Raw genomic sequence first — 13,737 nt, 5'->3', positions numbered from 1 at the left:
TATTATTGTTGCATAAACATATTAAGGAATCTTACTATATTCCATTTCATTCTATGGGGTAGAATTTCGTAGGGCCCATCTGTGCGCCCAGACTCGGTGCTGCGGAGACAGCGTGTGCCTGAACCGAAAGGCCCAAGGCCAGCCTGAAATTGGGCCTCAGGCCTCATTAGCATTTTATTCACAAGCTACAGGCACATGTTGCATTGCAGGTCATGAATGTCAGGCTGCTAACCTCTTAAAGGTAAGTCCAGGGAGGGGGTTTGGAGTGGGCTGTGGTGGGTTGGGGAAGGGACGATTGCAACAAATGTGGAGTTGGGGGTAGCAGTCCTGCTTCTCCTGGCTCCATAGGAAGTTTTCTTTTTAAATAGTTAAAAAAAAACATAATTTTAGTTGACAGCCATCTGATGCCTTCCCTGCTCATCAGAAACAAATTTTGCAGGTGGGTCCTTCACCAGACATTAGGCCCCTAATTAACAAATGCAAGGAGCCGACGCCCGTTTTATGCGTCCTCTCTGGTCGCTCAAAAAATGGGCCCGACGAATTTAGCATTGAGCCAAACGCCTGCGCAGATTGGGTGCAGGCCGCCCCACTGCTAAATTGGTCAGCGTTGTGACTGTTTTACACCAGAAAAACAGGTGCTCTACATACGAATTTCTATCCCTAATTATGAAGAGAATATTACAATTTGTATTGCTTACAAGGTAGCAGTGGAAGACATAAGCATTTAGAGACATGGGGCATGATTTTGACCCCAAGCCAGGAAGGGGACGGGGGGTGGTCAAATTGTGGATGGGAAACCCGGAAGTACGGGTTTCCCGGACATACCTGTGATTTTGATGTAAGGACTTTTATTTTTGCCGTCCAACTGACCGACCTGATTGACAGGCTGGTCTCAGTCGGACGGGAGACCAGCCAGGGAGAGGACGTGTTCGGGTAAGTCTTTGTATGGATGGGGGAGGAGGAGGCATGGGGGGACATGGGTGGGCATAGGTTGACATAGGACATAGGTTGGCACGGGGCATAGGCTGGCACGGGGTCGTCAGTCATGGGGGGAAGGATCGGGGATCTGTCACGGGGGGGGTGTCGGGATCTGGAGTCCTCACAGGGGTCCACAATCATCAGGGGTAAGGATCGGGGTCGGGGGTCTGTGATCATTGGGGGGAGGATCGGGGCCGGGGTTCCGCAATCAGCGATCAGAGTCAGGTGAGGAATGGTGAGGGAGGTCCGCGATCGTTGGGAGGTCGCTGCAGGTAGGCTTGTTGGGCCTGGGGGAAGCACTCCTCCTCCTCTGGGCCCACAAGCTGTGCCAGAAAGGCACGTACCTGTTAGTCTCGGGCCTTCTCGCCTCCTTTCACGAGGCGTGAAAGAGAAGGCCCGGGAATCCCAGACCACTGGGGCTCGATGTTAACAGGGCTTCGGGTTCGCGGCGGGGGGGCTATTGGGCGCATGAGTAACGCGCCCGGTGAAATTAGTCAGTCACCCGCGCGATCGTAACCCAATTGGATCCACTTACCTGGTCTTCCGGGTTCCCCACTGCTGACCTGCGCGTCGGGCGGGCTGCGCATGCGCAGTAAGATCAGAGGAGCTCCATTTAAAGGGGCAGTCCTCCACTGACAGATGATGCAACAAATAGAAAAAATTACAGCATGGAGCAGCCCAGGGGGAAGGCTGCTCCCAGTTTAATGATGCCTCACTCCAGGTATCAATACATGGGGTGAGGAGGAGGGGGAGGACAGAGATCTTCCCCCCGGCTGGCGGGAGGAAGCGGCCTGCCTCTGCCATCAGGAAGGCCTGGCTCGAGGTGGCAGAGGAGGTCACCTGCACCACCAACATATCGCCCACCTGCATACAATGCAGGAGGCGCTCCATTGACCTCAGAAGGTCAGCCAAAGTGAGTACACTTACTCATTCCCCTACACTCCATCTGCCACATCACCGCCCCCACCCCACACACCTCCTTCTCACGACCTACTCTGTGACATCACCCCTCACACCCACTCAAACATCATCCTCATCTTACCCGCACTTACTCACCTCGCCAGTACTCATCCCGCCACTACCACTCAACCCAATCCTCATACAATCTCATGGCTCTATCTCATACTCACCCTCTCGTGCATCTCTTTCACAGTCAGCCTCACTCAACCTGCCACTACCTGTGCTGCAGCCACAGGGCATGCATCACATGTGTGCAGTAGGCAGCGTAAGGCAAACGTGTCGTGAGCATGAAGGGGATGCACAAGGGTGTTTGAGGGTTTGTCATGGTTGTTACTTATATTGAATTTCTGACCAACTCACATTACATATTATATTGGTACCACTACTGCCACGTCTTTGCGAATCTTGTCTGGTTTGTGCAATAATGCCCTTTCCTGAGGATCATTATGAAGACCCACATCTGATGCCACCCATTGTGTCACTGCAGTGTGGGTGTAGGTGTATTTGCAGGGCTCTTTTGTGCAGACGGCTGAGAGACGTCGGCGATGTCCCCAGTGGCACCCTGGAAGGATGCGGAGGAGAAGTTGTTGAGGGCAGTGGTGACTTTGACAGCGACAGGTAAGAAGATGGTGCTCGGGCCAGCCAGGAGCAGCTTGGCATGAAGGAGGCTGCAGATGTCCACGACTACATGTCGAGTGACTCTGAGCCTCCGTGTGCACTGCTGCTCAGAGAGGTCCAGGAAGCTGAGCCTCGGTCTGTGGAACCTGTGGCGAGGGTAGTGCCCTCTGCGACGCATCTCTCTCTGCGGTAGCCCTCCCTCCTGCTGTACAGGTGGATGTGTCACAGCACTCTGTTGTGGAGCTCCACGTGTCAGAGGTGGTGAGGCTGGTGATGCTGTTCACCCTCCGAGGAGGTCATGACTGCAGCTACGGCGGCCCCCATCCAGCAGATGTACATCTGAGGGGGTCCGCAAGGTAGGTACATTTCTCTGGACCCCGGGGTAAGTGTGCAAGTTGGTGACTTTGATTGTCAGGAGGAGGGTGGTGGAGGCCAAACTTTGTCTCAAGTGACAGAGTGGCCTCCTGCAATGAGTGAGGGTCTACCCCCCCCCAACCCCCCCCACCCCCCCCCCCCCCACCTGTCAAATAGACCTTTGCAGCTGCCACAGGCTGATGGCTGCAACAGGTCCATTTGAACTGAGAGTGTTTCCCCCAGTACGGGAAACAGTCCCAGTTTGCTATAAAATCCCACCCCTTCGCAGGTCAGTTAATGGCCTGAGCAAGCAAACTAAATACCTTCAAGTGGAACCCCGCTGGCTTTAATTGCCTGCGGGATTCCCACCAGCGTGGGCTGCGCGCGCACTCCGGCGCGTCAGTAGGGAACCCGGAAGTGGGCGGGTTGGAGCCGGGCTCCCGACCCGCTCCGGGATTCTCCGATTTTCGGAGCCCCCCTGCCAGGAACGCACCCGATAGCGGGTGCTAAAATGATGCCCCTGGGGTTGAAATCAGAAACTGGAAAAATGAAGGGCGGAAGCCTCCTTGAAAGGTTTTCGTGCCTGACCCGGCCCCTGGGAGCGGGTTGGTGGCCCGCCCTTCATCCCGCCCCGGTGAAAACTGGAAATGGGCGGGTTGGAGGTGGCTTGGGGACAGGTCTGAAATGGTTCCAATCCATACTACTAATCTTCGCTTAACAACACAAAATAAGTTGCCATGCTGCTCCACATCAATGGGTCATCTTACTTGACTTAAACAAGATGGCTTCTAACTATCCTCCAACATTTCTAAGCTCTTCACCTTAGAGAAAACCCTCACAACTTTCTCTTTAACAAAAATATCTTCACAGCTTTCCTGTTTCAAGAAGCCTCACTGCCTGTGTCTCTGTCTTATCTGCCTCTCTTGACAGCCAATAGGATGAAATACTTTCCCACTCATGGGCATGAGATGTTTTTCGATTGCTGAAACAGTCTAATGAATTGCTTATTATATACAATCTATAGGGAGACATCATGAGCACTAGCTCATTAGTATCTTAACTGCCTATTGCCACAGCTTTTCTTTAACTTGTCTGAACATGGCATGCTATTAAAAATCCAACTTTAAAAATAACTTTTTTTTCAAATCCTTTCTCTGGAAAAATGGTAAAATAAAATCCCAAAACATGACAGTGCTGTTAATTAATATGAAGCAGGAAAAAATCCTGAATGTGATAGTTCTCAAAATGTTGGGAAAACAGTCATAGTATATTGCTGCAATTCTCATAGCAGCTAGAATTTTTGATCTAAAGGCAAATTCAAAAGGATTTAATTCCCACCAATGTATTTCCATCAGATTCCTGACTGTGCAATGTTAACACAATTATTAACCCATTTATTTTAAACAGGCTAATGATTGTTAAGATAGCACTCAGAAGGTATTAAACCTAATTTTGACTTTTGGCCATAGCATATAACTATATGAAGTCAATGGAAAGGAAAATCAGGAGAAGTGTTTAATGGGTGGCCGAGCCGATATTGTGTGTTTTACATTATTGCCAAGTGTCAAAATTACTCCAATGGATAAAAACATAACCAAATAATAATGATACTACTGGTGAGGCCACACATATTGTATTGTAGATAGTATTCGTCACCATACTTACAAAAAAAACATAGAGGCAGGGGAAAGGATTCAAAGAACGGTTCCAGATCTTATGTTAGTGATCATCATAAAGAGAACCACTGGTATTCGATGTTTGAAGGAAAAAAAGATGGCGGACAGACAGGTTTCTTTTTAAATTACAACAAGAACTATACAGGTGAACGTGGAGAAATACTTTTGTGCAGAACCAGAAAAAGAGGCCCATGGGTCATGATTGTTAGTCAAGCACTGAGCGACTCCTCATTCTCAGTGATTTCAATCTCCATCTCAGCACCTCTTGCAGTCTCCCCTCTAAATTCACTGCCCTCCCTGTCCTCCCTAAACTTCTCCTTCCATATAAACTTTCTTACTCATATTCACAGCCACCCCTTCGAGCTCACTATCTCCCATGGCCTCTCTATTCCCATGGTCTCAATCACAGTCAGGGCCATCTCCGAACATTTCCTTGTATCCTTCTCACATCCCCCTACCCTCTTCTAACCCCACTGCATCCATCCTTGGAAAAAAAACTCTCCACTAGGTCATTTACAACTGCAATTTCAAACTCCAAACTACCTAGCCTTTGATCTTCCATTCACCACACAGCAGCTGTCGGTTTGCTCAACCACCCTTTCAGCTTCACCTTTAAAAAGACAATTTTCTCCCTTCCTTTCCTGAACACTGTGGTATCATATTACATTGCGTCCGCCCAAGATGCTGTATTCATGATTGCAGCTGTATAGGTGGTAACGGCCTGCTTATACCTCCCCCAAGTAAGTGGTTTTGAAGTATGAGCCTAGATGAGTGCTGATGAACTATTCAGCTACAGGAGGAATGACACAGCCATACCCGATATTGTCCTTACCTAATGTCCACACATGTTGTAATGTTCTCCTACATTACAACAGTGGCTATACTTCAAAGGTTTTTCATTGGCTGTAAAACACTTTGGGACATCCTGAGGTCGTGAAAGGCACTATATAAATACAAGTCTTTTCTTTCTTTATGTGTAGTTTCCCACAGGGATTACTGGATAGTAATCATGAGTGAGCAGTCTGACTAATTTTTCTCCTCTAACCCAGCAACATTGAGGCCAATTGTAGTGCCCCAGAACTGCCAGGTCTGGGATTAGCTACCTCAGCAGAGATCAGGGATTGAGCCTGAGACCTTTTTGGTCTGTAGGGTTTATAATGAGATAAGATGCTTGAGACTATGGAAATCTGTGACCATCACTGATGGCCATATCAGTGCATTTACTCACTGAGCCAATGGGGGAACACTTCAAAAAGTGTTTTGTTTAAAAAAAAGCTTTCTACATTTGGCTCATGCTTTACGAACTGGACCAAAGTTTCTCCCTCATGTTTCTCATAATATCTTTATCGGAAGTATCTTTTTCATCAAGATACGTTTGTTTGATCTAGCAGCGTTTTAATAAACAAAATGAGATCATTTATTGGCATGCAAACTGTTGATTCAATTAAAAGATTAATAGAATAAACAAAAGAAGACATTATTATTAATATTTTCCTTCAACATTGCGGACAAGACCTGAGACCCAATTCTAATCAGTATTCAGCTTCTTTAAATTGACATATCCTACTGAAGCTGAACAAGATTAGGAGTCACTAGCCCCGGGACTTTTTCCATTTATATCTTTCCTAACCAGAAGTGCCCATACCTCAAAAGTAGATTGTTTCTACTAATAAACGTAGTGAACATTCTAAACGTAGCATTGTGTTTGGTTTACTCCATCTATACATGTCTTATCTCATCATGTCAAAACAGTTTAGTGAATTGTGACCATCAGTGATAGACACAGATCTTCATAGCCTCAAGCAGATGATCTAGCCCTTATTCATGGCATGATTACAGTATCATTATATTTTAATAAAATATTGTGCTATTTTATGAAGCCAATGCTGGCAGCTGATACCAATAGGAACATTTCCGAAGGTATTACTTGGAAAAGATTTGACTGATTGCTCTATAATAATATGTGCAAAGGATGGAAATTAAATTAAATAGACTGAACTCAAGTGTTGTATAGACCTCAACCTTATACCCATTATCAAAAAAGATAGATTTCTAAAGATAAAGATCGCTCTCAATGGGATTCATTGTAATATTTAGGTGACCGACCGGCGAAGTGCACTAGCAGCCCACCCATTCCAGCAGCGAAGGGGCTGCAGCCATTTTGAGGCCCTCCTGGCCACACAAAAATAATTTAAAACTTATCTTTCCAGGGCATCTTTGGCTCTATCGCCATTGGTGGCCGTGCCTTCAGCTGCCTAGGCCCTAAGCTCTGGATTTCCCTCCCTAAACCTCTCCGGCTCTCTACCTCTCTTCTTTAAGATGATCCTTAAAACCTACCTCTTTGACGAAGCGTTCCTAATATCTCCTAATGTGGCTCGGAATCAAATTTTGTTTGATAATCGCTCCTGTGAAGTACCTTGGGACGTTTTACTATGTTAAAGGTGCTATATAAATGCAAGTTGTTGTTTCACCATTCCTTTACCATAATAGAGCAACTGTTTATGTTTTACTGGAGGAAATAGGGTGCATGCTCTTGTATAAGTCTCAAACATGGATTGAGTAGTTGAGCTGTGTGATTACTTGACTTGTAGCAATATTATATTGTGATTGATTAAGATGTGAAAATCCTTACCACCTCTGCTGTTGGTTGAGTTTATTTTTATTGAGAAACTGAGACTTATAGTAGAGGACACAATCTGAGCTCAATCCTGTCCACACAGGCACACTTTCCATCAGGGGTCACTAGATAGCAATTCAGAGCACAAACTGTGGTCTCTTTTCCTCTCCCTAACCCAGGAGCACTGATACCATTTGCAGCATTCTTACGACCACCCCGACTGAGATTAGCTAACTCAGCACAGGCTTGGAATTGAATTTGGGATCTTTCTGGTCAGCTGCTCATTGGATAAACTTGCTGAGCTATTGGGGGGAGCATCTTTGGTATTCTTACCACCCAGTTTTCACTTATAATAAAGTTGCTTTGGAGGAAACCCAAACATGTATATCTGTATATATATATATATATATACTAAACACATCACAAAAAATTACCATTTAAATGACAAAAGCAGAGACTATCTTGATATACGGTTGCTCTGGTAAGTGCATTTGAAGCAACATTTAATGCATCTTGTTCTGGTATAACCGATTTATATTTGCAATTTTTGCTGCTAACAGCATCACCAGTCTTCAGCAAACTGCAAATAGAAACAAAGCATTGTTTCTGCTGTTGAAGACAGCACACAGCACCACAACACAGTACTTGGCCCATGTCTCCATGGTTCTACCTCCGACAGCAATTATTACCACCAGTCAGATTTGTATATCACACCAATATTGTGCTTTTATTGACCACTAAAATGTGAGGAGCAGAAGAGTACTTCTGTTGCACTGGTTGCTACATTAGACTTGAGAAGATTCATTGACATTCTGCCATTTAGTTCAATAAGATATATGCACATACATGAGAAATATTACAAGTCACAAGTAGTGCCACTTATAAAACTAAACTATTACTTTCATGGTCACTCATATGGTAAAAGGATTATGAAAGAAGAAAACCCAGTTTATAACCTTTACAACCATAAGAGAACACAAAGGAAAACCTTCTCATATTAACTGAGGTGCGTTTTACCATTCTATATGACGAAGCAGTATAGGTCATGGGAAGGAAATTCTAATTGACATTATCAAATGTATTCCCTGCATCAATGGGGATTAAACAGCATGAAATGCTCTAGGATTGTAATAATTCAATTACAGGTATGCCTACAAATAAAATGATCCTGAGCAAACACATCCTAATCATCGGAGACACTTTTAATTACCAATTGCAGTCTAAAAGTTAAATCTAGGCTTCAATCTTATTTTCAGCTTTTAAGAGACTACTCAATGATAAATCCTTCCTTAATTCTTTCAGTTTTAAAAAAAATCTTACTATGAGAACTGGAAGAACCATCTAAATATTTCTGAGGATGTGATGCTGAAAATTAGGCCAATAAAATCTGCAGGGATTCCACCTTCAACTCTGGTGGAACCCACCAGGAAATGGCAAGGACCCAATTGTACAAGGTCTCCACCGTCTCTGGGATTCTCTTGCCTGCCCCATAAGGGACTGAACCTCCACCCATCTCTTTCAAGGCAAATATCATCGGGGGGAGGGGATCAGAGCCTAGGGGGATAGAGTCTACCTATGCTGGGAGTTCCCACTTCCCCAGTGAATTTTTTTCTCTTTTTGTCAGACTGTTTTCCATCTGTAACTTAGGGAGTAACCTAACTTGCCCGGTGGTAAACTAATGCAATCAGATCAACTGGCCGTTTGACTGCAGTTGACTGTAAAATCGGGTGGCGTGTGATACGGGCAGCAGATCTGATTGAATCAATTTTCCACCGGGCGGGTGAGATTAAAATTATTCCTTAGTGTGAAGTCTGCAGTGTGATGTCTGGAGTGTGAAAGACTTATACTAGTTGTAAGCCTTCTTATAGATTAATAATCAGAAGTTATACTGTTGCAGGGGGTAGGGTATATGGGTTTTCTGGGGTGTGGAAGTGAAGGAGTGTACATCTCCATTGAAAGAATTTAGAAAGAAGGTATGAAGTAAGTGTTTTTTGATTGGTTCTTGGAAAATAAATAGTCTTTTCCTAACTCACTGGTAAATAAATAACATTTTTTTAATTAATAAATATGTCAAAATTTGTCAAAAAAACAGCTCCTAGGCCCTTAAAATCTGCAGCAGTATGATCCTGGCAGTTACGCCACTGAACCCACTGAAGTTCACAGGGTCAGGGTGCAGGGCCACGAGGAGCGGGCCTTTGACAGTTAGGGGGCACATCTGCATGGCCACCTCCTTCCCACCCCCCCCCACCTCGCCCCCTGCTGAAGATGCTGGAAACGCCAGTGGAAGCTTACTTTCCCCTTAGCCTTCTCTGTTCCAGTGAAAAAGTCCTAATTTTTGAGCCTTTCTCCATAACTATTCTAAACTAACCTCATTCCGCATAATCGGAAGAAAACTCTGGATACAGTTGAAATAAAGTACAACTAAATTTAATATCCTAAAAGTGATGAGTATATGTGCCGAGTGTGTTTGACCCCAGTCTTCTCCTTGGTAAGTATGTTTTGTGTGATATAGAGGCAAACCTAGTGCTCCTTCGAGGACCTCCCTCAGTGAGGTAGCTGTCTGCTGAATGTCAGTAGGAGCCACCTGGGATTGAAATAGCCCTGCGCTTCCTTGTACTGGGTCATGAGATGGCCCAGTAATTAGATCCACAATGACCACTGCTTAGTGTCAATGGGAGCCTCTTGCAATTTGAATATGTGCCTTTCTGGGTATGGGTCCGCGTGCTAAACAAACAAATAAGAGCTGCAGCGTTGTGTGTGAGGGCTTAGTATGGTCCAGCAGTAAACGGGCAACAGGTTGACAAGCAACACTTTGTGGCATGCGTACAACAACAGCAACAACTTGCATTTATATAGCACCTTTAACATAGTAAAATGTCCCAAGGCGCTTCACTGGAGTGTTATTAAACAAAATTTGAGCCCAAGCCACATAATAAGATACTAGGACTGGTGACCAAAAGCTTGGTCAAAGAGATAGGTTTTAAGGAGCATCTTAAAGAAGGAGAGTGAGGTAGAGAGGCGGAGAGGTTTAGGGAGGGAATTCCAGAGCTTGGGGCCTAGGCAGCTGAAGGCACGGCCGCAAATGGTGGAGTGATTAAAATCGGGGATGCGCAAGAGGAAAGAATCAGAGGAGCGCAGCGATCTCGGAGGGTTGTAGGGATAGAGGAGATTTCAGAGATAAAAGAGGTGAGACCATGGAGGGATTTGAAAACAAGGATGAGAATTTTAAAATCAAGGTGTTTCCAGACCGGGTGCCAATGTAGGTCAGCGAGCACAGGGGTGATGGGAGAACGGGACTTGGTGCGAGTTAGGATACGGGCAGCAGCATTTTGGATGAGCTCAAATTTATGGAGGATGGAAGATGGGAGGCCAGCCCGGAAAGCATTGGATAGTTGAGTCTAGAGGTAACAAAAGCATGGATGAGGATTTCAGCAGCAGATGAGCTGAGGCAGGGGCAGAGATGGCCGATGTTACAGAGGTGGAAGTAGGCAGTCTTGGTGATGGAATGGATATGTGGTCGAAATCTCATCTCAGGGTCAAATAGAATGCCAAGGTTGCGAACGGTCTGCTTCAGCCTTAGACAGTGGCCAGGGAGAGGGATGGAGTCGTTGGCTAGGGAACGGAGTTTACGGCAGGGACCAAAGACAATGGTTTTGGTCTTCCCAATGTTTAGTTGGAAGAAATTGGAGGAAATATCTGGGCCATCTACCTGGCTTGTCTGTACTGTTAATTAGGCTTACGTCAGCAGCTTCCTTAAGGTATGCTATCTACTCTGCACCTGTGCTGTCACCCCTCCTCACACAGCAGCTCCTCCAAACAGGAGGCTCTGATCCTGTGCCACTCCATCACTTGCCCACGGACTCTGTTTCCTGTTTCCACATTTCTTTTGCCACCTGCTGTTTTTTACCAGCCGCCTCTTTTGCCTCAAATAGGCTTTGGAAAGACTGAAAAATAATTTTGTCCCCAAATGTCACCACTTACGTTTAAGAGGCCTTCAATTCTGGCCTACATGCCTTTAAGGGCTGGTGATGCATAGCAATTCTTGCCCCCTCCCATTATGGCAAGCTCCAATCCAGAGCAGGAGGTCCTTTTGCATACTAAATGAGTGCTAGGATTGGATATTATTAACCTTATCATCTACTGACAGGAACATTTTGGTTCAGTTTTTTTTATAATTTTTGAATTTTCCATTTGACATAATATGCCCTGCATGTACCATCTAAAGGCACAATACTTTTCAAATGTCAGTGAACACATGCAACGTACTAACACGCATTTTTGCTGATGTTTATTTTAAATTACATATACTTTCAATTATTTTAAATTACATATATTTTCAATTATTTCCTATCCTATATTGTAAATGTAAAATTAAGACTTTTCCTGAGTACAGAAGCTAAAGCTATTTGGAATTCCACAGAAACCCATGGGCTATAAATTGGGCCATGTAGCACCCATGTTTTAGGCATCAAGCGGCCTCCTAAGGTCCCAAAATGGCGTCCGGAATGCGCACACGCTTCTAGCGTGACGTGCGCTGGATGTCATCTTGGTAAAGGCGATTGCGTGGATAACAATGCTGGTACCATGTAAAATTAGGAGAATATGCGTTAGATCAGTGTGAAATGTTGATTTAAAGGGCTAGATACCATTTTGGCACTCAATGCTCCAGCCAACGCACTGTCTTAACCGCGAACAGCTGAACATGTCATAGATGGCCTGGAGGGCCCCCCCACCAGCGCTATTTAAAGGGACCATGCAGGATTTAGAATCATAGAGAGTCATAGAGTTATACAGCACGGATAGAGGCCCTTCGGCCCATCGTGTCCACGCCGGCCATCAGCCCTGTCCACTCTAATCCCATATTCCAGCATTTGGTCCGTAGCCTTGTATGCTATGGCATTTCAAGTGCAAGTTAGTTGCTAGATTTTTGCTTCTGGCTGCTGATGCATTGTACCTGTTTTTGGAGGTCTCCTATGCTTGAATACCAGGACTAGGGGACATAGCCTAAAAATTAGATCCAGGACTTGGAGGAATGAAATTGGGAAATGCTTTTACACGTAAAGGGTGGTAAAAGTTTGAAACACTCTTGTGCAAAAGGCAGTTGATGCTAGCTCAATTGTGAATTTTAAATCTGAGATTGATAGATTTTTGTTATTAAGGGATATGGGGCTAAAGCGGGTACATGGAGTTAGGTCACAGACCAACCATGTCCTCATTGAATGGCAGAACAGGCTCGAGAGGCTAAATGCCACAGCCACTTGCTGCCTCCTGTTATGCACCACTTTCTCCTGCAAGAAAGTGGGATGTGCATCAGTGAGTAACCTGCAGAATGTTTGGGTGATGTGCCTGTCATGGTTGAATAGCTGCCAGCGTGTTTGACCTGTGAGTTGTGGGTGTGTGGCTTGCAACAGTGGTAAAGTGGTAATGTGTGAGGATGAGAGGAAGCATCTGATTGGAAGAGTTGAGTAATGATTGAAAGAGTTTGTTGGTATGTGGGTGATGGGGGGTGTAGTGTGTGGAGCAGTTGGTAGGTGATGCCACTTGACAGTTGACCCCACTCACCTTGACCACTCATGTCAAAGCATTGAACTTCTTCCTGCACTGCATCCATGTTTGTGATGCCATGCACCTGGCATTGACTTTGTCCTCTACTGCCTCTTGAGCATCTGTCTGGAGGGCCTCTTGCCCTCCTGTGGATATAAGATGCCCCTCCTTCTGTCCATCTCTTACACCAAGGCCTCCAGTGCATCATCAGAGAAATTTGGTGCATGCTCTCTTACAGGCCTGGTACAAACTCAGATCGGTAGATTGGTGAGGTCTGGCGTGCAGATTGGAGGATGTGGGATTGAGTAGTGTGCAACCTTTATTCAATGTTTTAACATAACTCAACAGTTTGTAAACATAGGGATGGGACCTGACATCTATGTTTCACCTGTGCGATGTCTGATCTCCGTTCAGACTCCATGCGGATGCAAGTAATAAGTGAAGGCTGCCTTTAAGAGGTGTGAGCCACTCATACAATCTCTGGGTCCCCTGCTGGTGAGAAGCCACTGAACAACGCATCTAGGCCTGGCTGTTCACGCTGGAATTAGGTAAGTGAGCAGGCAGCACGAATCTCACCTGCTGCCTGCCTTGCTGCAAGATTTGGACAGAAGGAAGAGCATCCTATACCCACAGAGGGGCTAGAGGCCCTTCAGACAGATGCTCAAGAGGCAGTAGGGGACAAAGTCAATGCCAGGCGCATAGCACCACGAACATGGATGCAGTGCAGGAAGAAGTTCAATGCTTTGATACGAGTGGTCAAGGTGAGTGGGGTCACGCACTGCGACCCCCACACCCGGATTTGGGGGTTATCAAATTTAACCCCCAATTTGTTAAACCTGATCCCAACTTGCACTCAATAATGTAATCTACCGAACATGCATCAAACATACTGAAGAAACCAGGCCCTCTACTGCTCAATGATTGTAGTGCACTTGTCAACTCTCACTGCATAAGTTTCCGTGAATGACAGCATAACTGATAGCACATTAC

This window comes from Heptranchias perlo, chromosome 4 (genome assembly GCF_035084215.1).
Source record: "Heptranchias perlo isolate sHepPer1 chromosome 4, sHepPer1.hap1, whole genome shotgun sequence".
In the NCBI taxonomy this organism is placed as follows: domain Eukaryota; kingdom Metazoa; phylum Chordata; class Chondrichthyes; order Hexanchiformes; family Hexanchidae; genus Heptranchias; species Heptranchias perlo.
Note: the sequence above shows the minus strand (reverse complement) of the source record.